Below are 25249 nucleotides of genomic sequence, written 5' to 3' on the forward strand. Positions count from 1 at the left end.
CATGCCCAGCTTTTCCTCCTCTGGCCTTTGGCTAAAAATGCAAAATATGGAGGCTGTCGCTGTTTGTTTGGAAATCAAGCTCAAATAGGAAGGTGTAAATAAGCAATTTAGGTACTTAGAAAACACACATTAGCCCTATCATTGATGAGAGAAACAGGTGACCCTCACTGATGAAAAACAGCTTTGAGTGGTTTCATAAAGGAAAGATTTGAAAGCTACTGGTCCAACAGTATTGGCTTTCATTTCTATTCAGCAACTAAATTAGTTGAACAAATATGATTTTCAAAATTCATTTCATTGTCATAACTATGAAGCATAACTTGTAAAATATTTGTTTGACTGAAGAGTAAGAATGAATAAATCACATCTTATTTTTAACATCAAGATGAAGTGTATGAATTCATCTGCTTTGTGAGGGAAGTTAATATTTACCTACTTCTGCCACGAAGAGCATTTTTCAGATGGAAGTAAAATATTTCATTATCCTATTTGGATTTTGTGAATTGAAAAGCCTAGAGTTGGAGATACCATTTGAACTAGCCACAATGTTTTATATTTTAAGACACCACATAGACTCATAGAGGAACATGGAGGTTTAGCGAAGTGTGGGTGAGGAATGTTATTAGTGTTCAAGCAAATTCCAAAATATTCTGTAGGGTTTCAAGCAGTTTAGCAACATTCTTTTAACTGGTTTTTAAAAAAGAAAGAAAACGGGGGTGGCGTGTGTTTTCTCATTTTCCCCTCCAATTATGGAAAATCCTTCTATGTGAAGAGAGAGAGAGAGAAGTCACAGTAATCTTTTGGTGTGTGTATCTGCACAATTTCTAAAAATCATTAGTTATGACCGGTAGTGTTTTAAGGGATTGTAAGGACAAGTCAGCTTGTAGAGAAAGGGTGTCAACTTATCCTTGACTTAGGACCTTTTCAAATGGCCCCTGGATCCCTGCCATTTTGCTTACAGTCTCCAGCAAAATTGCAAGCACATGGGGTGCCTTTTGGTGCTCTGTGTGCCTTCCCTCCTTTGCCCATCATATGGTCAGGATGGGACAAGGAACATTGGTGCCTTGTCCTTGTCCCCTTCAGATGGGTGATAGGGTGGCAACGTATGTTGCCTCATTTCCCTTTCCCCCATCAAATGGAAGAAAGGGCAAAAAACGGGGTAGCTCTCTTGGAGCTACCCAAAGCACACTTACCTCTCTGTCATGGCAGAGGAAGCATCTTGTGACGCTTGGGAGTAATGGGGGCAAGGCCAAGCCAGCGTTGTCTAATGGCACTTGGCAGGCCCCATCCAGAAGAAGAAAAAGGGGCCAATAACTCCAATGTGATGAGGTGGTACAAAATGCTTTCTGATGTAAAATCTGTCAATGATCTCAGCAGAATACCGAGAGTAACTGATTTGCTAGTCATGTAGGCAAGAAGCCTGAAACATGGAATGCCTCATTACAGGAACCTTGAAAACAATTGCTAGCCCCAAGTAGAATAGGTCCATTGAGCAAATAGTGTTTATGTAAGTGGTGACTTTTTATTTAGAAAGGAATTCAGTAAGTCTATTCTTGCTGAGGCCAATAATTGGGATTTATATCCAAAGCCTATATGGCTGTTGCTTGCAGGACATAAGCATACATACACCCCTCTTTTCTTGGAAACAATGAAAGGAATTCATATACAATAGATCAGCCTTTTGCATTGAAGATGAGATATTTTGTGAATATTTTCTATATTTCTATAAAGCTCACGTGCCAGCTGTGTCCATACCTCGTGAAATCTTATCTGGCTATGGTGGTCCATGCCCTAGTCACCTCTAGGTTGGACTACTTAAAATGCACTCTACGTGGGGTTTGCCCTTGAAGATGGCCTGGAAACTACAGTTGGTTCAAAGATAAGCAGCCAGATTACTCACAGGAGCTGGTTACAGAGAGCGGTCAACTCTCCTGTTTAAACAGCTCCACTGGCTCCCAATAAGTTTCTGGTCCTAATTCAAGGTGCAGGTCATCACCTATAAAGCCCTAAATGGTTTGGGACCTGCTTATCTTCATGATTGCATCTTCCCCTATGAACCAGTGCATACCTTGAGATCTTCTGGGGAGGCACTGCTCTCTCTCCCCCCACCGTCACATGCATGGTTGGTGGGGACGAGGGAGAGAGCCTTTTCGGTGGTGGCCCCCCACCTTGTCCTCCTTTTGGAGTCAACTAAAAACCTGGCTGGTCTGGTGCACTTTTGACTAAGCAGCTCACCAGTAACTTTCTTGTCCCTACTTGAAGTTCCGCACTTACACCGACCTGCATTTTACACTGGCATACATTCTACCTCAACATGTATTTGACAGTATTTCCTGCCCAGTATACTTTATAGTTGCACTTTCCTGCGCTCCTCATTGAATCTGTACCTCAGCTATGTTTCTTTCAGCCGTATTGTTTTTATATTGCTTTCAATTGTGTTGTTATTTGTTTTATCTGATGTTTTAATTGGTTAAAGTGTTTTACATGTGTATTTTAATTGTAATATTGGGCATATCTCTTGTAAGCCACCCTGAGTCCCTTAGGAGAGATGGCTGGCAAGGTATAAAAATAAAGTTGTTGTTGTTGTTGTTGTTGTTGTTGTTATTGTTGTTATTATTATTATTATTATTATTATTATTATTATTATTATTATATCCCTAAAGGGATTGATCAAATATACTATTCCTCTCAACCACAGTATGTGTGTGTGCATGTGCCTACACACACACATATGAATGATTAAGAAGTTTTAATGTTGCCCTGCCCTCCCTGATAATGCTGTAAAAGAAGGTATATGAAGATGAAGTTCCTGGAGAGGTCATAGTTTCTCACCAGAATCAGGTTTTTGTCTTTCAACTGATTTGGTCCTCCCCCCGGTGTTTTTTTGCGCCGGGGGGGGGGGGGTGAGCTATTAGAAACACAGATTGTTCTTCTTATATAATGTAAATGGTGATGTCATTCATGAGGAGCAAATTGTTTTCTCGTCTTGTCTGGGAAATAATATGGTGGGACCACCCAAAGGCTGTGCATTATCCATCTAATTCTAAGCACTTCAAAGGGATTTCTGATTGATCTTGTGAGCCAGGTTTGCATCTTTTGGACTCCAAGTGTGCAGTTTGAGTAACCTACAATCTACTACTTGTTGCTTCTTGGTTCTGTATGATCAACATTTCTACTGCTTTGTCTTAGATTTCAGACTGTTCAATAAAAGGCTACATATGATTAATTGGTAGCTAATCTCTCCTTGAATATGTAGTGCGACAGCTACAGGTGTCTCAAAGCTGCCGTAGAGGTTTCTGTTTTCTCTCCCCATTGGACTTGCAGTATTAATCCTGTTATTTTAGGAAGAAGAACTCTTTGTTTTAGAGCCTTAGCAAATTGCATAACCAAAAGAAATGTTGCATAAAATAAGAGCTTTTCCCATATCATGGATCTGAACAAGCACATGGTATTTTAAACATGAAATTGGGCATTACTTTACTAACCCATTTGCCTACCCACATGAAAATTAGTACTCCCTATTCACCCACTGCTATGGCATGGATATAAATAGCACAACTGCATAGATAGAGTTGATTATCTATGACTGTGTCCTTCAAAGGAATAGGTGATAAAAATATACAGGTTGAAAAGGGCTATAGAAAGACCAGGGTTACTTTGTGAACTTTCTGCAAACTTGTTGAAGAACAAAACAGTTTCCCAGGCCAAGATGACTTCTGCCATGATGTCCTGCCAAATGACTAACAGCACCCACTGTTTGTACTGGAATAAGCTAAACAATCCCCTATCCCCGTCAGCAGCAATTAAACACTGTATTAACAAAGTTGACAAATAATAAAAAGGCCTGTGGTCTCTAGTGCAGCATGTACTAGGCCTCAAGAACCACAGAGATACTTGTGCCTGTGGTTATGGTCATTGATTCCATAATCTTTATATCATAGATGAGCAGCTATAAAGGACCTTAGAAGCCACACTTTCCCCGTTTCTTACCCACTTGGGCTCTCATGGATCTCATTTCCAGTTACCAACCAAATGAGAAATGAGTTCTGAAATGCAATTTAGGTATTAAAACAAGGGACATGGAGGTAATGTATTAATCTAGCCTAGAGTCACCCCTCCCTGAAGTGATAGCATTATACAAGTTGGAAGAGACCACAAAGGCCATTCAGTCCAACTCCCTGCCATACAGGAATAAACAATTAAGAGGCATGGTTTTTTTTTCCAGGAAAAGAAATATTGTGGTCTATAAGCCATTCCCAACCTCATTCTATAGCAACTCAGTGGTTCCTATATTAATCAAATCCACAGGAGGACTGGATTGGATTTCCAGCTCTCATTAACTTCAGTTTCTCAATATGTTTATTCTGTTCTCCTTATACAAATTGAATGGAATGAGGCTGCTGGGAAGTGCATGTGCATGTGGAGATAAGATGCCAAAGAGGCCAAATTCAAGAGTGTGACCAATTCACAGGTCTGAGGCTTTGGGGATATTTTTAGTGATTTAGATTTTTAATGGCTTATTATTATTTTTCTCTATGTGAATCTGAGGTGGGGCACATTCCCCTGTCTGTTTAAAATATAAGTGGTGTGTGACTTGCAGAAACAATGTACAGGTCTTTTTAGTACACCACCATTCCTTGATTCTAGTACTGCTATAATAATTCTTACTGCCTATGTGTACACTTATATGAATATCTATAGGCAGTAGCATTGATGCTAATATCTGTGTAGTTGAAAAAATATTATTGTGGATCCTGAGTTGAGTATTTTTAGAATAATGCGGCCAATTCATACAGTGCTCCAACAGTAATTGAATAGGGAAATACTATGGGTGATATAGTATCATCACATGGTTTAATCACTAGGTGATGCTGGATGTTAAGTGTATCTGAGTGGAGTAAGTAACATCCTGTAGGTATTCTGCCTCGTTGAAGAGACAATGACATTGGGTTATTGGTTGACTTGTCTTCTAATCCTTACATTATTGCTGGGAGGTGTAGTACTTTTTGATAGATTTCTAGCATTGCTTCCACTTTTGGTGTGTTATGCATTTGTTTGAAATCTTCTAGTCATTTTAGGTCTTTTCTTTTTTTAAAATTAGCGATTTCTCTAAACCCACATTTACAAATCAAGGTTATTGTCCCAATGGTGAACCTACCCATTTGACAATAACTAACTGAGTTCCTATAAAGAAGAAAATGTCATAATGAAGTTGAATACTGGAATCTGCAAGTCTTTGTAATAGAACAGGAATCCATTGTGGTAGAGATTTAGATTTATGGAGTCAAAGTATTTTTCCTTGAGATGTAGTCAAGACACAGTCAGTCTTTGTCTGAAGAAAAAAATAAATCTTTGTGCTTGTTGAAGTATGAATTGGGAGACTGGATTAAATTGTTACAATATATTGTAAATTCTGAAGTTTCTCCCTGTTCTGTCTTCAGGGTCTGTGATAGCTTCCCCTCATCTTTTCCTTTTAAATGAATGATTCACATGATCTTTTGTAAAAATTTGCAGGTGCTATAACTCAACAGAGCAGCACATGTTTTGTATGCAATGCATCTTGGATTTAATCACTGACATTTTCTTTGAACCCAAGGGTGTGAATCATACACATTGTGTTTACACACCCAATGTCATTTTTGCAGCCCACTATGCCACCCCCAAATATATTTTTTTCTAGAAAAAAGGGAATATTTGATTTTCCTGGAAGTTGTAAAAGGTGTCCATTTGAACAAGGTTCTGGCTTCTGTGCCAGTTAAAATTAAGAGGCTTGGATCAATAAAATAGACATATTGAATAAATATGAGCTGGCATCCAGTGGGAAGTTACATCATCATAAAACAACTTACAGCAATCTAGTATTAAATTGCATCATTTTGCAAGGTACACGTTCTCTTGAGGATGGGAGAGAAAAAGCTATGCCATTAAGTCTATTATACAAGTGGAGACACCGGTGTGGCTGTACAATGTGTCCCATTAAACCGATGTCAACATGTTCTGATACATATATCCATATGCACAACTTGTCCCCATGTGCAATGTGTTCTGATGCATAGTGGGTTCTGTTGCACATCTTGATTTGCAATGTGTCTCATTGTGCAATGGGATATCCTATATGATGCCTCATTATGCATCATCACCATGCATCAATGTGGCTGTGTTATCACATCAACAGCATAGCTCCTTCAATCTAAAGGTATGCATCATAGCTTCTGGTGCAGTGGTTCTCAGTCTGTGGGTTTTCAGGTGTTTTGGCCTACAACTCCCAAAAATCCCAGCCAGTTTACCAGCTGTAGGGATTTATAGGAGTTGAAGGCCAAAACATCTGGGGACCCACAGGTTGAGAACCATTGCTCTGGTGGCTATTGTTTTCATAACTATTGACTCCCCATTCGGCATCTGATTCAATAGGTCTAATCCAGTTGGGGTGATTACAAGCATTCAGGACCAAAAGAGTCTTCTCTCAAGTGGAAATAGATTTTTTTGCTGCTTCCTGCTTGTTTGCTTTCATTTTTATTGTTTGGTAGTGTTTACACTAAGAACTTGCAGTACATTTAAGGTTCTCAGATGGCTAGTCTTTGAAAGATCTCTGCTTCGGATTCTAGAGCAGACCTGAAAAACCTGCAGCCCTCCAGGTGTTTGGGCCTTCAACTCTCTGAAGCTCTAGCCAGTTGTTCCAATGGCCAGGAATTCTGGGAGCTGAAACCCAAAACACCTAGAGGGCTGTAAATTGTGCAGGGCCTGTTCTATAGAGTGGTTGCTTGTCAAAGTGAATCTTCCATGATATATGGCCCTTAAGTGAAGGGAAGGTAATAATAAGGGTCTTTCTTCCCCAAATGATTATTCTACTTCTCAGAATTAATTGTTTTCAGTACTCAAAGTTTGATTAACATAACAATTACTTTTTAAAATATAGTCTAGGTATGCAAAGAAAGCACATGGGGAGGCAAGTTTGGACCATACCAAAGAATTGTTATTGTGACTAACAAATGTAAGACTCAAGGGAGAACAATATAAATGTCTCACTTTACAAGCCAGAGAATGTTTAAATGTATGATCAATGCCTTGGACAAATAAAAAGAGTACTTAACTTGGAATTAAATCTTAATTGGAACTAAATCTTAATTTGGAATTAAATCTAAATTGAGATCAGTTGATAGCCCAGATCCTGAATTGAAGACATAGCTATGATGTCATAGCTGCTCCCCATTTCCCAGCCCAACCTCCTAAAACTCACCATAAAAGGCTGATAGCTGTAACTTGTAAAGGGATTCTGTGATGTTGGTGAGTAGAGTACTGAAGGATAATGTCTTCAGGTCCCTTCCATGGTGTGGCAAGCAGCAGAAGGATCCTTGAGGAGTCCTGTTGCAACTCCTCATTGCACTGTGACTCATCGATGGGATCGCTAAGGACACATAATCTTTGGTGTCCTGTTTGTCAGAACTCATCTACTCTGAAGGCTATCTTCTGTTTATGGTAGAGATTTGGGATATTTGTTGTTGTGGCAATGGTTTCACAACCATAAATTTCAATCCAAAGCAGTTATGAGGTCATTGTAACTGCCAAATAAGAAGCCAGTTTATGTGTTCTAGAGATGCAGTTCTTTACTAATTTCTTCTTAAAGGAAATAATGAACTAGGCCCAATTAAAGTTGCAGTCCAACACATGCAAGACGTAGTTGCCTACACTTGAAGTTGACAGTAACAAGTTAGGCCCTTACAACACAGCTATATAAAATCCACATTGAACTGGATTATATGGCATTGTGGTCTCAGATAATCCTGTTCAAAGCAGGATTATCTGCCTTGATATTCTGGATTATATGGAAGGATCCTTAGGTTATATGGAGTGAACAACATCAACAGCAACAGCAACAATAACAATAATGCTATCATGGAGATGTGATAGCTCAGAGCCTCCACATTCTTTGCTCTAAATAGCAAAGAAAAAACTACAGCAACTGTTGACACATCACAAGTTTGATAAATATATTTGAAAGTAAAAAATGTGTTTAGGATGGTGGTTCAATATCTCTTTAATTTAACATGTCAAGAACTCCAGAACTGGGAAGCTACACTGGGACACCACACTGAAGTGTGACATCAATGTAACATCTTCAGATTGTCAATATCCTAATATTAATGGTCAGAAAAGTTCAGTGTTAATATTTAGAATGTTAAATACAATAGTAAGTAGCTTTTATATTGCAGAGAAATTAGGTGGAATAAATAGGATTGGTGCACAAATATTTATTTTTGGACTTAAATCTTTTAAAAAATCTAGTTTACATCTGAGATAGGACACAAATGTGTTAGCATGTCTAGGGCACCTGCAGATGGCATGAAACAAATTATAATACCTTTGCAGCTTGCACTGACAAATGGCCATCCTTTTTGCTTCTATATTCAGCCTACTAGCAACATTTGTCACCTGTAATAAGGTCGAGCAAATGAGGAATTCTACAAGTGCATTGCAAGGACAGGAAACAGTACAGTTTTGCTATTATTTGAGAGAAAGAATTAATCTTTTCCTTCTCTGGTTATACTTTATCTGTATTAACATAACAGTACAGATTTAGATATTGTGTTTTTTCCAGCCATGTAAGAATTCTTCATATTTTGCAGTCTCTTTTAACAAATGAGATGAACAGATGGTTGCATTGCAAGCCAATGATTGTTTCCACATACGAAATATCTTACAACTTCCACCTGTTACACAAGTTAAAATAAAGAGGCAACAAGAGGATTTACGTACTTCCAGTGATTATTGCTCGCTATTAAAGTCACCTCAGCTTTCTGTCCTATCAATTATCTATTGTTCTATCTATTTATTTGGGTCTGTACCCTACCTTCCTATTAAAAATGCGACTCATCCCCATTCCTGGTGTGAATGAATGAAAACACAGTCAAAGCCCCAAACAAGAAATACAATATTAAATATATATTATCAATGATATTGAACTTGGGGTTGAGTATGTATGTGAGGGAACATGAGATATTGCTCTATATGTAAATTAATTGATGAGAGTATTTAAATCAAAACTGCATCTGATTTATAAGTCTTTTTACACTGATCTGGTTATTAGAATATTATGAAAAGTACAGAGAAGGTGTCTGAACAGGAAATAAATGATAAGTGTAAATATGCAGTTTGTCTTAAGCTGGAGAGTCTTTAGTAATGGCACTGCTACAGAATCAGCCATGATGCAGCAGTGATTATTGAACTAATACATTTTACCACACTTTGCTTAATTTCAAGACAGATATGATATGAGTCTGCTTACTTCCCTTTCCTATCAGGTTTTGTGTTTTCATTTATTCATTTCATTCATTTATACAGCCAGGGGTTCACTTACGTTTGAATTTACTCTGACTTATCCATTGCTTGGCGTCACAAGACATAGAGCTCGTTCATATAGAGGCTTTATAGATATTTAGGGAATGACTGATTAATTAAGACTGTTATGATAGAATTGGGGAATTTTCATAATGATCATTAGGATTCACTATTTTTTCTTGCTGCAGTAAACTTTGTGGAGTAAGCAATGTGCTATATGATGCATACGACTTTTGGATGCTTTGAGGCAGAAAGGTGATTCAAAACACACACACACACACACACGCGATTTAAATAAGCCAGGTAAATATTTATGCCACACAGAAGACATATTACAGTATTATGGAACTGTCTAGAGTTCACCTTTTCATTGGACAAAAATAATATTAAAAATTCCAGTAAATGGGTTTTCCACACTTCTTCATAATATCCAAAGGTCATCATTTTGGCTCCAAATATAAGCATTACAGAAGTACATTAAGTCATCCATTTGCATTTGTTCCATAGTTAATAACTGCTCTAGTTACTTTTATTTTACATCAAATGCATATGTATTGCAGAACAAATGATCAGGGCAAGTTCTTCAATTAAGGATGTATAAAATGTGGCATCAGGCCAATAGCTATTAAGATTTTTTGCTCACAAAAATGCTTGAATAATTGAGGAAAGGGAGGTTGCAGAAGTACTTAACAAGTGGATATATGCAGTGGATGGGAAAAGGAAGGCAATGTTCAAATCTGCCCTGCTTGCAAAGTTCATTAACATTTCTACATGTAATCTGGAGCAAAATCTTGATATTCAGACAGAAAAAATAAGACAGTTCATTCCTTCCCTGAAATATAAGTAGGCACATCAGAGTTTTACACCTTTAAAGAAATTGTTCCAAGACTAGAGGTTGGCCTCAAGGTCTGGGCTGTTGAGCGGACACAGACTCACCTAGTGAAGGAATGTGAAGAAAGTTCTAGACAAAGGAAATGTTTTTTTCTATATGCACAGTCAAAACTCCTTTGTTCTTGTGGTACTGCTACTAAGGAATATGGACAAAACCTGTCTTGTAATTTGTTCCATACCACAAAACTGGAAATATGGACAGAGATTAGTTTGCCATGTTTAAAGAGAAGGAAACTAACCACTCCATCACAGGGGAAAGCATGGGTGATTGTCCATTTAAGAGTAGAGAATCGTCCCTCTTATTGTCAGCAGTCCTGTTTTGAATTCTGCCTCCCCATCACACTTACACATGGAAACTTAAGAGCTGGCAATACACTCATTTTTTTACATGTATCACTGCCAAGGTCCTCTTGCCAAGGTCTCATTCTCAAAAAGGACTTGTTGTAGGTTAGTGTCTGTTGCATTACAATATCTCTAAAAATTCCAACTGCCCTTGCTCCAGTCCCATCATATCAACTCCTACCACCACTTGGAATTTGTTGTTTAAGGAGGGGTATTTTGTGTTTTCAAACAGAGAGCTCTAGTGTCTCATCAAATCCCAAATCCCTGCATTCAGTAGGATGCTGCCATGAGAGTCGAAGTGGAATTGATGCCAAAGTTTTTTAAGTCCCAATGGATACCGAGGGATGCCTGGCAAGCATCGCTAACCACAGATGTTTTGAGTAACCAATCATTAATCTGACCAGGTTGAAAGCAAATGACAGAGACTTTATTCAATTTGCGCAAAAGGGACACTCATACAACAATGTATGTTCAAAGGGTACAAGTGTTAAAACATAATCATAAGTAGGCATTTCTATACACAAGAGTTTCAATGCATTAACATTGCCATGTTTTGAAACTTGTTACTTTTCCCCTGATTGGCCAGTGCCGAGACTGGTCAGGAAGTGGGTGCGCACCTTGACTGGAGGTGGTGGCGGTGACATAGTTGGGGATTTCCTCCCAGCCAGGCAAGGAGGCCCCAGGACTCCCAATGAGCCAGCAGAGGCAGTCTCGGGGGAAGAGAGATCTCCAAGGGGTTATGCCAACCCCTGGGTGGGTAGCAGTGGAATGTTGGAGACAAAAGCCCAAAGATGATTTGACAGGATTATGCAGATACCGGGTCCTGCTGGGGACAACATTGAGAGCTGCTTTTCCAGACACCTTCCCATGCTGGGAAGATTTATTTATATTTTATTTCTTCTGCACATGTGCATATTTACATAGGAAAAAAAGAAAAATGAAAAGAAATATAGAGAGACACATTGTAGCAGGGTTTTGGAAATGGAGGTGTTTTTGATAGATGGTGGCTGCTTGAATTGTAGCTTGGCTGGGGGGGGGAGGGGGAGAGGGAAAGATACAATGTGATCTCCAGTGAAATCCTGGAGATTTACTGCTGCAGACGGGTCCAGGCTGAATGTGTGTGGGAGCTCAGAACTATGGGGTTGAGGTTGCTACGGGTCCTGAGAGGCTTGAGTGAGACTGTATGGATGGTGGCGTTTTCCATTCATCTGGCTTTCTGTCCTTTGCAAACTACAGTTCCCATGGGGACTGAACTATGTATTCTTTTTGTTACGGGTGGGGTTGGGGCTCTTTAATAACAGAATCATAATACTATGTTAATGTCTCATCACACTAGAGCATAGATCCACTTTACATTTGGTTGCTGCCTCCAGTAAAATTTTCGGTTTGTAGTTTAGTGAGGCCCAGGACCTGTCTAACTGAGCAGTTTAAAGGCCCCCCTCCCTAAACTGCAAGCCTCGGAATTCAGCAGGAGGCAGAAACTGGATTTAAAGTGGATCTATGCTCTAGTGTGATGAAGTTTTAAGTGGAGTGTGAATGGACCCTCGAACCAAGAACCCAGTAGTACTATAAAAAAGTAATAGCTGCACATGGAACTTAGCCAATCATGTTGACTTCTGTAATCCATGTGACATTGGAATCCTGAAACCATATGAAAGAAGCAGTCATATGTGATATGGGAGCAAGTTTGCACTAAAAAAATGGGCTATAATCTTCTGATGCTTTTAATGTGACATGTACAGCTCTGTTGCATGCATGCTGTTGTCTACCTAGATAGTGTTCTTATCCGCCTGCACCTTGCAGTGCTTAGGAAATGCCCATTAGAGTGAAAATCTGTAACAACAATCCTATTTGATGAATGGGCGGAGTATCTTCCTTCACCTAGATCTTACAGAATAGGCAAAGAGAATGCATCCCATTTGAAATCCTGTTGCTTGTAGTTTAGGGAAGCCCAGGATCTCTCTGGCTGACCATTTTAAAGGCCCCTCCCTAAACTACAAGCCCCAGAATTCTGCAGGAGGCAGCTACAGGATTTCAAATGGGATGCATACTCTTTGCCTACTTTATGATCTCAACTCCTTTTGCTGTCAAATGATAGTATATAACCAGGCCCGTAGCTAGGATTTCGATTCGGGGGAGGGGGCTGAGTATTTTTCAGGGGGGTTTTGGGAGGGGATGAGTTTCGGGGGGGGGGGGCTGAGTCTGAGTGAAAGAGGATCTACCCTAATAAACCTTTTGGATCATTATCCCAATACCCCCATGCATATGGGATAATGAGAACTGGAATGGTATAAGGAAAATGAGACTGGCTATGATTCTACTAAGAGACGAAGCGGATTTTTATGTAGTTTGTATTTGTTGTATAGTCATATGTTGTTGATACTGGCCTCTGTAACTGTCTTTTTATGTGTACTGTACACCGCCATGAGTCGCCCGTAAGGGCTGAGAATGGCGGTCAATAAGTGCATCTAATAAATAAATAAATAATAAATATATTGAGTATGGTGATCAGATCATGATATGAATAAACATAACAGTTTAAATAATGCACCAGTAAGGCCTTTTCCTGAACCACCATGAAAATTTCGGAATTTGGAGAGCTTGGTTTTGCTACCAACATATGTTTTGGAGATTTACTGATTTTTTGGCCTTAATTAGTAAAAACAACGAAGACTAGTCAAGATCTTACTAATGGATGCTCAGAATAACATATACTCCCTTGCACACTGCATGGAAATAAATTTTCAGAAACGTTTCTTCTCTTATATGTTCTCAAAGTTGAACTCAAGTCGTGGGAGGATCACCTCCTCCTCCTTCTGGCTGAGTTTCTTATTTGCATCTCATTCTTAATGGCCTTCCAAATGTTTTTGCCCCCCCCCCCCCCCCCTTCACATTGCCACAATCACCATACCATTTGTTACAGTTCTGGAAGAGAGAGCAGAGTTATATGCCAAAATATAAAAAATGACTGACTCGGCTGTATGCTCAGCTTGTTTGTTTGTTTACTTGTCTTCCTGCTATTAAGACTACCACCTACTGTCTGATCATTGCTTTTCCTCTCAAAGGCCTACTGAGAAGCAACAGAAACTTGCAAAATAACCAGTCCAGTTTTGAATTGTTTGTGTTTAATTGGCCCGGCTTCAGAGGGGTTGATGAAGCATTTATAGAAAACCCTTAGGCAATTCATAATTGGCCACGTTATAAAAAATTGAATAAATATTAAGAAGATGATAATGCTTGATGTAATCCTGTCTTGCTCTTTTGCAAAAGGAGAAAAATAGAACAAGGGCAAAAGTTCAAATGGTAAGAGTTAACTTTGAGAAAATGATATTTTATGTAATGAATGAACAAAGAATTAAAACAATGTGAAACACTGTAGATTCCTATTGTTGATATTAAAAATTATTAAAATAACAACATAAATTGTTGAAATTATAACAAATCATTAATTAGTGACAAATTAATTTTAAGAGACCAATTCCAAGTTATTTAAGCAACTAACACAATTTGTGGATGGAGCTAGATAATCCCACATATGGGTATAGTAAGGTAAACTCTTCTGCAATTTAGTAAATACAAAAGGGAAAAAAGACTGCATGTATTTGCCAAAACTGCTATAAAGATGTTCTTGGATCTGAAGTTCTGTGATGATCATGAATTAAACATGCTGTCTTGATTTCTATTCTGTACTAACTAAAGGATTTAGAAGCGTTAAATAGTAGCTTCAGAAATAAGAAACCTAAATTTCACTTTGAAATGTATTTTTAAAGTATAAATACTATAGCAATATTGCTTTGTTCCTATTAAGACATATGAGCTTTCAATCACTGTGACTAAGTAAGCGAATGGACTGATTTGGATGTATCAGGATATCATACTTTGTGCATTGTCATATGGCAACTATCTGAATCCTGTAGTTGAATACTATGAGGGGTTTTTTTTGCCAATTCTTTCCTATAAAATATCCTGCAGCCCCTGGTATTCACTGACAGTCTGCCATCCAAGTACTATTCAAAACAATCCCTGCTTAGCTTCCAAAATCAGATGGGATCTGATACTTTTAGGACAGTGATCTCAAACTTATTTTCATCAAGAGCCACATCAGCCTTATGGTTGCCTTCAAAGGGCAGTTTGCAATTTTTAGACTGTATAAATGTTATTATGTTGCCCAAACATTGAAAGACTAAAATGACATGGAGGGCTGAATTTGGCCCTCAGTCCTTAGTTTTGACACATGTGTTAGGGTGTTTAGGTAATGATTACACATTAGTCTTATGCATTTACATAGAATCACTATCCATTTCTGTTTGCTTCATTTCTAAGGCCCCGTTTTCATTTTTAAGCACTTCTCCCCAAAACAGATGCCTTTCCGAATGAGTTTTTTTGTCCCAGGTCTGTAACTAGCCAGCTCCTCCATCATTTCTCCCTGATGTTTTTCCCTCTAATTGGGAAACTTACCTTGTGCCACTGCTGGTGTCTCTTAATGGGAGCTAGGAGCATACCCACAGTGGGGATCCATGGCGCAGGGTTGGAATGCACCGTGTTTCCTGGTGGCTTGCTAGTGCCCAAGGCACCTGCTTTCCAGGCCTAAGGGACTGCCAGGGCCTGCAGCCAAGCATCGAGCACCTCTTTCTTGGCACTCAGCTGTAGGTTAGGTGCTGGCAGGCACTGGTGATTTGTGCTTGCAGGCCACACACACACACTTTCCAAGGAGAGTGTATGTGTGGCATGAAGGTTCAAAGTGCCAGTGCCTGCTAGGGCCTACAGCCAAGCACCGAGTGTAGAATAAGTGGCACTCAGCCCTCAGCTGCAAGCCCTGGCGGGCCCTGGTGCTTTGGACCTGCAGGTCACACATGCACTCTCTTTCCATTTATTTCATGTTTTTATTTGTTTGTTTTATTCTGATGACATAAAAGGTTAAACCCCTCTCCAGTATGGAAATATCAGTGAAATGAAAGAAAAGTGGGAACAGTAACTGTTTTGTCACCTGATTTTCGGCACTCAAATGCAGGACCTGGCAGGCGCTGGGACTTTGGGCATACACGCCACACATGCACTCTCTTTCCAAGGAGAGTGCATGTGTGGCATGCAGGCCCAAAGCATTTTTAACCTGCAGTATATAATTATCAGTTACCACCTAATTAGATTTCATGTGGATGTAAAAATTGTTCTGAAAAATCTATGTTTGTAGAATTTGGTTAAAAAATAAGTAAATATATAAGAATTCTCCTTCGTTCCTGCCTTCTTTCCTTACTTCATTCCCTTCCTCCCTCTATCTCTCTCCATCTTACTCTCCTTCTCCATAAAACAGATCATTTCTTTTGTTAAGTAAGAATTGTATGATCAGGCAAAGTCCTGATAATAGAACTGTGCAGTTACTAAAAGGCGAAAAGCTTGCCTTTTAGTAACTGCACCATGTTAAAAGGGATTCTGAGTCAGTGCAGAAGATTTTCAGACTAAATAGCAGCTTCCAAGCTAAGCAATTTGCTAGCAATATCCATACAGTAAAGTGGAAGCAAAGCAGAACTAACAAAGAAAGTCCATTAAACATCTGAGTGATTTGCTTAAAGAAAGGAGGGCTGTAATAACAAAGAGCTTCAGATCTGAATGCACTTATGATTAGGGAGTCTCTCTGGAATCAAAGGTACAGATTGAGGATTACATTCATATTCACTGGCAAGCGGTGATAAAGGCACATGCTTAATATTTTGGGGAAAGGAGTGTAACAGTTGGTTTTCAAGGACAACGTAGACCCAGTTTATATGGTCATTTATGTGACTTGGTTTTAAGTTGTGCTCAAAAGTGAGAGATAATCACAATAAAGTATTTGTTTATTGAAAAAATCCTTTATACCACTCTTCAAATAAAAGACAGAGCAACTGATGTAATGATTAAAACAGATAGATAGCAATCCCTCTGTGTGAGTGTATGCGTGTGATATAGAAATAAAATACACATGGAAATGGAACAATGCTAGCAAATTGAAAAGGCCTCATGAACCTCCCGGAACATAAATGGTAAATTCCTGGCCAAAAATCTATTCCTTTTGGCAACAAAAGACATCAGGCTTGGCATAAAAAACGCTCCTACTGTGGGTAAATAGCTGAGCAGTTTCATGTGGGGTGAAACACTGTTTAGAGTAACCTTATCTGAAGCATTTGGCTATTTAGAGCTTCAAAGATAATGCCTATTCCAATCTGATTGTCAGTTGGAGTTGCTGGCAAAACAGCCTTGACCACCCTGGTGGATGCTTTATAATGGGGAATGGATGGATGCATGCGACCCCGATAGTTCTCCTGGACCTCTCAGTGGCTTTGAATTTCATCATTTATAGTCACTTTATGGGTCACCTATCTGGAGAAAGACTAGGAAGGGCCATATGGTGTTACAATTGTTTTAACCGTTCTAAAGAGATGAACCAAACAAAGCATGTCCATCATTAAGGTGCCACAGAATTCTATTACTTTTTCTTCACTTTATACATATAGCCACCACATAAAAGTTTAAATGGCAATATTGCTGTATAATATTCTTGATATGCTTATTAACATATCCACTAGAAAATAAAACTTAGATGTTCAATTTAGTTGGCTTTCTAAAGTAACCAAATAAGAGCCATTCTCTAATTAGTGTAACTGCTGTAGCATGCTTGATGTGGGCTGTTATTCATTAAAACCATTTGTATATTTTGCTTTGTAAAACAAATGTCATAATGCAAAGACAAAAGAAATTGCAAAAGAGAGCTTTTCCTTTCTTCAACAAGAGGGAAGGAAACATGTAATAAATGACAACTTTTAGGCCATGGAGCCAATGGCCCAAATCCAATTATTAGTACCAATTATAGTAGATTCACTGTATCAGCAGCTGAAAGCTAGGTTAACATTCAGATAGTGGTGAGTCAGTGGTTTCTATTCAGTAGGTTTACTCTAGTCAGGTGTAGCAATTAGATTTAGGCAGTAATTTCATGCTAGGGACAGCTAGAACATTGCATCACATTGTGTCACACCTAATTGTCTTCCAATACAGTGTTACAAAACATTGTACCAGCTAGCATTGAAAGGAAATGTGTCTATTTTGAGCATGGGTAGAATGAATTAATCCTCCAGATGTTGTTAGACAGCAATTCCATACATTTCTCATATTGGTTTTGTTAACTAATACTACTAGAATTTGGAGTACAACATCTGGAGATCCACATGGGGTTCCTAAACCAGAGGTTGTGGGCTATGGATTAGGCTTGGTTGATTAAAAAAATGGTTCAAAATTTGTTTCAGATGTAGGGGGCACTGGTGCTTCATTTCTAAAGTCACTTCTGAATATATATTTTTTAAAAAATTAAAACTTTACAAAACTTCTGAAACTTCTGAATTGCTTCGTTAATGGCAGATACACATGCGCAGTAGGGAAAAAACAGCACTGGCACTGGATAAAATTCAGATGTTTCTCCCTTATTTTTAGACCAGTACTAATGAAACTTGCTACAGTGGTAGAAAATATGAACTACTGTTAGCTCACCAAATTTCATAACCTTTGACTCATTCATGGATTTTTGGCAAATTTTCAAAGTTTTTATCAAAAACAATTTTTAATAATAAAGAAAATCTGTTCCTGATTTGAAAGTGTTATTTCCTGTTTCATTGGGTGGTCTTTAGTTTGAAGTAATTGTTCTACTCCAGAAACTTTGTTTGTGCGGCACAAACTATGTTAAATTGATGGAGAACAGAAATCATAGTACAGGCACCATCAAGGGATATCTAGACTGACCCCCTCCTTCTGGGCAGAAAGGCACTATTTAAACTCCCTGACATCCATTTTCTTCCTCTACTGAGTTGGAAGGGACCCTCAAGACCCACCCAACCATCAATTTATTCCTATTTGTAGATGCAATCAATCATTTTGTTTTATCATTACTTACTGACTGTAAAGGGCTGGTTGGCTGTGGCTGGCTACTACAGTGCCTTGTTCATGGCAATCAGGCCAAAGTGAAATGATTGGTTTTTAAGCAGTTTATGTTCTCTTGGCTTTACAAAAGTTTCTTATTACTTTGCTGCCTTCTTTAGACACCTTTGTAGATTCAATCAGTTTATTTTATATTTAGATGAAGACTGCTACCAACAGCTATAGGGGTCCTTCAGCCATTTTGGCTAATGAGCAGCCAGGCAGTGTGGAAAATGTAGCAGCCAGGCAGTGTGGAAAATGCTGGGCCTTTTGCAATCTCTACCCTTGGAGGCCTGGCCTTCACAAACTACAACAATGGCTGTGCATCGCCGGGGGAGGGAAAGCATGAGATTTTAAAACTTTTTTAGGCTTCATCAAAGTTGCTTAATGGTTGTGAAAATTAAAATAACCTTAGGAGACATCCGAACATTATGGAATATTTCCGAAAAAAAGGTAAGTGGTTCAAATTTGGATCCCCCCCCCCCCCCCCAACCTTTCCTGCATGGTTCAAAACTGCTTTGAAAGTGAAAATCTGTAAGTTTTTTTACGACTTTCAGGCTCTTCTGAACAAACCTATCCAACCCTACTGTGGATGTAGATAGGATTAGGTGAGACCTTCAGTGCTTTCCTTTTACTCTTTATCTTGATAAAACATTAACAGAGTCCCTAATCTCTAAAAGGTCAGTACATCAATTGAGAGCATGTGAAGGTATGTACATTTAGCTTCTTCTGAGAAAGATAATTGAGTAAGCAAGTGGACTTTCTGGATGCTTTCTTTACAATCAAGCAATCTAGTTTAAGTGACTTGTGGATTGATTTCTTAATTAGGGTCTATGATTTGACTGGCACCACCCTAGAGCCACTTTCTGATGGGACACAAAACATCCTGTGACTCTGAAGACGTTAGTTTAGCTCTGAACTGAATTCAGTTGAAATTTGGTTGATTAAAGACTTTGGCTTATATTTAGTTACAGATTTATAACCCAGATCTACAAATCTGTAACTGATCTACATAACGAAGCAGCCAAACTAGGATTCTGGCAATTATTTTATAACCTCTGCAGAAATATTGGAATCAAAGACCCATTGATATCAATGTAACTGAATTATGAATGCATAATCGAGAATTGATTGAATCTATACCAACAGTGTGTATATCATAATTTATTTGGAACACTATTGTTTACACAGCATCAGATTCTCAGGAAATTTTGAAATGGATCCATCAAAGACTTCTGGGACCTGCAAGACTAGCAGAGATATGGCAAAAGCTTTCAAGGATTATTATCTTCTTCATCAGAGTCATGAAGTATAAAATCAGCTGTAGGCCCTGAGAGTTTATGTCATAATCAATTTGATTATTGATTTATTTTTAGGTCTTATATAATATTTAACATGCTTAGAGAAATAAATATTATTATAAATAATTTATAAAAAATATTAGGGCAATAAATGGTTCACCTCCTAACTTTATACCATAAGCAACCCTGCGAACTAGGGCAGATGTCAGAGGGATGTTATTGGTTCAAGGTGACCAAATGGGTTTTATCACCTGGTAGGGATCAACTCCTTTATTTCTCAAGTCCTCAGTCAGCATTTCATTCATTACAGTACACTTGCTCTCTGAAAGACTTTATGGTGGTATAAGATTCCATTGTTATCAGCAGTTATTCTTAGAAACGTAGAACTAATTCTAACTAATGGCACCATCTAGAGTAGAAAATTGTATGCGATTTAAAGACATATTTGTCACCCATCTAGGTGTTCCGTAACTGCCGAAGAAACAATAATTTACCATCTTTTAAGCTCTTCTTCCCTTTTTCCTGTCTTTCTTTTCTCCTTCTTTTTGCAGAAAGCAAATACTTGTCCCATTATGTTCTTTTATTCATGAGGAGTGAATTCAGATCCCTTCTCTATTAAAGTATCGGCAGGGAGTCCCTACAACCTTTGAGTTGATTCAGACATAAACGTTGTTTTTCTGTGGGAAAAAAGGAGAGGATTCACAGAGTATTTGCCTGAGGATTTGTGGTGTGTGTGTGTGTGTAAAGATTGTCTGATTCTCCAGTTTCCTTCTGGGGGTGGGGTGGGGGGATAAAAGCACAAAGAAGGAAAGATGAATCGCCCAGATCTATTTGTTTACTTTGAAAACAGCTGCTGTTATCCCCCTTTCAACATTCTCTCTATCTCAGTCAGTGTCTTCTGAAAGTCCCCAAATGCAGCACGTACTCCACTGTGAAACCGCCCAGCAAGAGAAGAAAATCAAATCAGTCTAGAATAAGGTATTGACAGTCTCTGCAGGAAACAGACTGCAGAAAAAGCATCTAGGTGCAGGGGAAATGTCCAAGGCTTTCCCTTGGTTCTTATCAATTGGCAAAATTGAGGCCAAAGGAATCAGGGAGGATACAAAGAAATGTTCCCATTTTTAACACCACAATCCCTCTCTTGAAGCATCTATCAGTGTTTTTTCTTGTATTATATGTCCTTTTTTAGGTGGGGAAGGAAAATGAGATTTTAATTTAATTAATAATATTGCTTGTTAACTTGTCTGGAATTTTCAATGCCATAAAACATAAGAGCTGTGGGATTTCAATGGACACCAGCTTTGAGAAATGTAACAATCATAACATTCATAACAAGATTTGAAAATAATGAATGCTTGGAGACTTCAGCCCCAAAATTCTGTAGAAATTTGGTACATACCTTCTATGATCTGGTGCACTGCATCTTATCTCAATGCTGAGGTCATGAAAAAATTTGTAACAGTAAAAGGTTTTGGAATGTCATCCAATTACACAAATCTGTTAGCCACAACGAGCAGTTTTTACAGTGGACTCTGCAGAAAATGCTTCAGTTGTACTTACAAAAAAGAAAATCAACCTGTTTATAGCAAGCCTTGTAAATGCTGATTTATTTTCATTAAATGATTGTTTTCTTTATCCCTGTTTTATGTCATGTAGACATTTCTCGGGTAGAAAAGGTTTGCAAGTGGAAAAGTTTAAAAAGCCCTGATCTAGTGGTACTTGGAACCAGGAGAGTTTGGTCCAAATTCCAGCTTGGACATAGATTCATGCATGCCTTTGTAAATATAAACAGTTTGTTGCATTCATATTTTATTCATTATCCAAAACCCAATATGGTGTACTGTTCTGAATGATTTGAATTGCCTGGTATCCCAAGACCGGAATTCAAATCTCTGCTCAGCTATGGAAACCTGCTGGATGATGTTGGGCAAGTCTCATATTCTCAATCTAAGGCCCCAACTAATCATTTAATGCAGTTTAAACCAATATTGAAGAAAGTGATTTCACTGTACACGGGAAATCCTGGAACCAGTTTGAGGCCTGGCTGGTGATTAATTACACAAACCACAGAGCATTGATGTGCATTAAGGGCTTTCTTTTGCATTCTTTCATGGGAGTTTTTGGTCTGGTCACCATAGTTTGAAGCCCCAGTGTAGATAGGGCCTTAGCTGAAACTAGTGACCAATGTCCACGGACTAGATCTGGCCAAGTAAACCTGATGCCATGATCACCATAAGTTTTGAAATTGGAAGCAATAGGAACATTACTCAAATCTTTAATACCCAAGAAGACTGGAATGTACTTTGCAGAGCATGGATTATTAGTGGAAAAGAACATTTTAAGCGTTTGAAAAGAGAATCCACTTATGTTAAACTTTAAGTTACTGTTATGTTAGTAATTAGCATTAATGGTGAGAACCATAAAATTGGTTGAGATTATTAGTTTGTTTTCTAATTTGAGCATTTGCTGTCAAGTGAATAATTATGCATAAAAAATTCCACTTAATTGGGTCTGACTCAATTTGTCCATCTGTCGACACTAACTTCCACAATTTGTGTCTTTCAGATGTTCTGACCCACAGTTGGGAGAGTCTGTGAACTGCAGTCCGATGGATCTGGAGGGAACCTTTTGGGGGAATACTGGTCTACTCTGACCTGTCTTTCCAAAAAAAATTATCCAGAGATTTTTCTGGAAATGGCAGATGCCCTGTGTATGCCATGTGTGTGCTCTGCTACTTATGTATGGCTTGATATCTTATAGATACTGACTCAGTAATCATGTACTAGTCTTTGAAGTGAAGAGAAAGATCGTCATCAGCAACTCCTAGAGGGTACTCTAATAGTCTGTTTGTACAGGTGAGCATTTGAAAAACAAAATATCAATGGGAATTCTGATTAGACAGTTGCCAGAATGATATATCTGAATAAAAGGACAGTATTCTTCAATGTCGTAATAAGCCACAGTGTCAAGACACTTTTGTCTAGCATGATCATCCTGCAAGAAGTCTCTAAACTGTATCATCAACAAGAAATCTCACCCCTGAATATTTTCTGCCCAGAAAATTTCAAGGCAGGCTGATATTTTTGACCACTATATTTTTGTGATTATTTAGGTGTGAGTATGGAGGAAAAGATAGCCATGGATATGGGAGCAGTTATAATGGTAACACCCACAAATTGTGTGAGGATGTTAGTGACCACTATACCATAGTAAGTAACCAAGGAGATTCTATCCAATTTGCTCAGATTACAGCCAGTTGCCATGTACAGTAGGTTGTTTTGTCATTAGTTTAGTTTTTTCCCCCAGCTTAGGTGTTAAAACAATGCCATTTTTCATTGAGTCATGATGATGAAAAGCAAAAGTGATTGACTCTAGTTTCAGTAACTTGGTTCCATTTTTGCTTGGTACCAGAGGGTGTCATTGGAATTGGCAGTGGGTCCAGGAATTGGAAGAAGTATACAACAAACCTTATTGGTCACTCTGCGCTTAACCACAATGCAATCCTATTGCTAACCATACTATACTGAAATTCCAGTGGGGTTAGAAATAATCCTACAATTCATGCAATTGTAGAAATAATGTATAATTCACACAATTTGGGGGTGAGGTGGGGAAATATTACAGTGAAACCTCTGAAGAACTTGCTTACTTAGGCGACCCCTCATTTTCCGAGGAGGATTGTCTTCCAGTATTCTTGTGGGTCCATATGTGGCTGTGGAGCCCTATTCTTGCTCTGCATCTTCTTCCGCAGTGAGGGCATTGGTTTTCAGGTGGAAGGTGGTCTCGGTCGGGGTTGGCTTGATGCGCCTTCCTCTTGGCACGCTTCTCCCTTTTGCCCTCCATTCGTGCCTCTTCAAATTCCGCAGCACTGCTGGTCACAGCTGACCTCCAGCTGGAGCGGTCAAGGGCCAGGGCTTCCCAGTTCTTAGTGTCTATCAATCCACCGAAGTGTCACAAAATTCTTCCCATTTCTGACAATCTGAACACTGGCTTATAGAAGGTTTGTTTTTGTCAGCAGTTCAACTTTAACAACCAATGCAAAATCAAAAGTGTGAAAATTCTGGTGAGTATGGCTTCTCCTATCTGGAAGCCTACAGACTGGCAGAGTTCAGTTGCAAGACAGAAGGATAAAAGAATAATATCTTGTGAACCATGGAACTAGTGTTAATCAATGTTAAAGTTCAGATTAGGTATTTGATTGGGTACATTCTTTCATGCAAAGTCCTAGAGATTTCTTCTATAACTCACCACACTTCTTTATCTTCACCATTCACATGTGCCTTGAAAGGAAAGATATGGCAAAATTAACGACTTGGGATTGCTCATTATTCCAAGGCCACTTTAACACATTTCTGTTTTAAAGAGCTAAATGCTTGGGATTTATGCAGTGAGCTACAAGGGAAGATCTAGAATCATTAGCATTGTCAAACTAAAATAGCAAGGTCATCCTGACTTGTGATAATGGCAAATCAACTCAGACTTAATTGTGTGAGCAAGACTTGGAGATAAAATGTTCTGTATTGACTCCTTACAAAAGCTCTTTCCAAGGAGCTTCTCATCTTCAGTTTTTTTATGGCCCCAAAAAGGGAGAAAATGAAAACTTCACAGTCTTCAAGGAGGAGAGTAGATTCTGTGTTTAGACATTGTAGGCTTCCACTTCACTCAGTAATTTTCAGTATTGCTGTTTAGCACAAAGTTGTAGGATACAACATAACATTTCAGTATAATAGAACATAATAAACATTTCAATGAAAATTTAAAACAGCTGATATCCATTATCCATAAACAATATATTCACCAATGCATTCAAACAGTAAAATAACAATGTTCCTTCATCCTATCTGGATGCTGACTCTTAAGATGAAACCCAAGGTGGCATTTATGCAGCTTTATAATAAGACCATGTAGTCTTATTGAATACAGAGCAGTTATAGATTCATATATCTAGGTTATGCATTCATAACTTGCATACTGAAAGACAACCATACTTTGTATACACACCTGTATTTTTGCACAGAAAAATTTCTCATAGAATCTCAGAATGTGAAAGCACTGGACAAAAACTGGGCAGAATAATCATCACAATGTTATTATTCTTGATGGGGTTTCCTAAGTGTTAAGATACCCACTTTTTCTTCAATCAGTAAACAAATAATAATGAAAAGCAGCTAATTCGTCTCGTTTCCCCCTTTCTTCCCCAATAATTCAAGAACTTGTCTTTGTGACAGGGGAAAAATAATAGAATCATAGACCTGGAGAAGACCATAAGAGACATTCAGTTCAACTCCTTGCCATGCACTCCCAACAGATATTCATCCAGCCTCTATTTAAAAACCTCCAAACATAGAGACTCCATCACACTTTTAGGCAAAATATCCTACCATTGAACAGCTTTTATCATCAGGAAGTTCTTTCTAATGTTTAGCTTGAACCTCCTTTCC

Source organism: Anolis sagrei, chromosome 5, assembly GCF_037176765.1.
Source record: "Anolis sagrei isolate rAnoSag1 chromosome 5, rAnoSag1.mat, whole genome shotgun sequence".
Classification (NCBI taxonomy): domain Eukaryota; kingdom Metazoa; phylum Chordata; class Lepidosauria; order Squamata; family Dactyloidae; genus Anolis; species Anolis sagrei.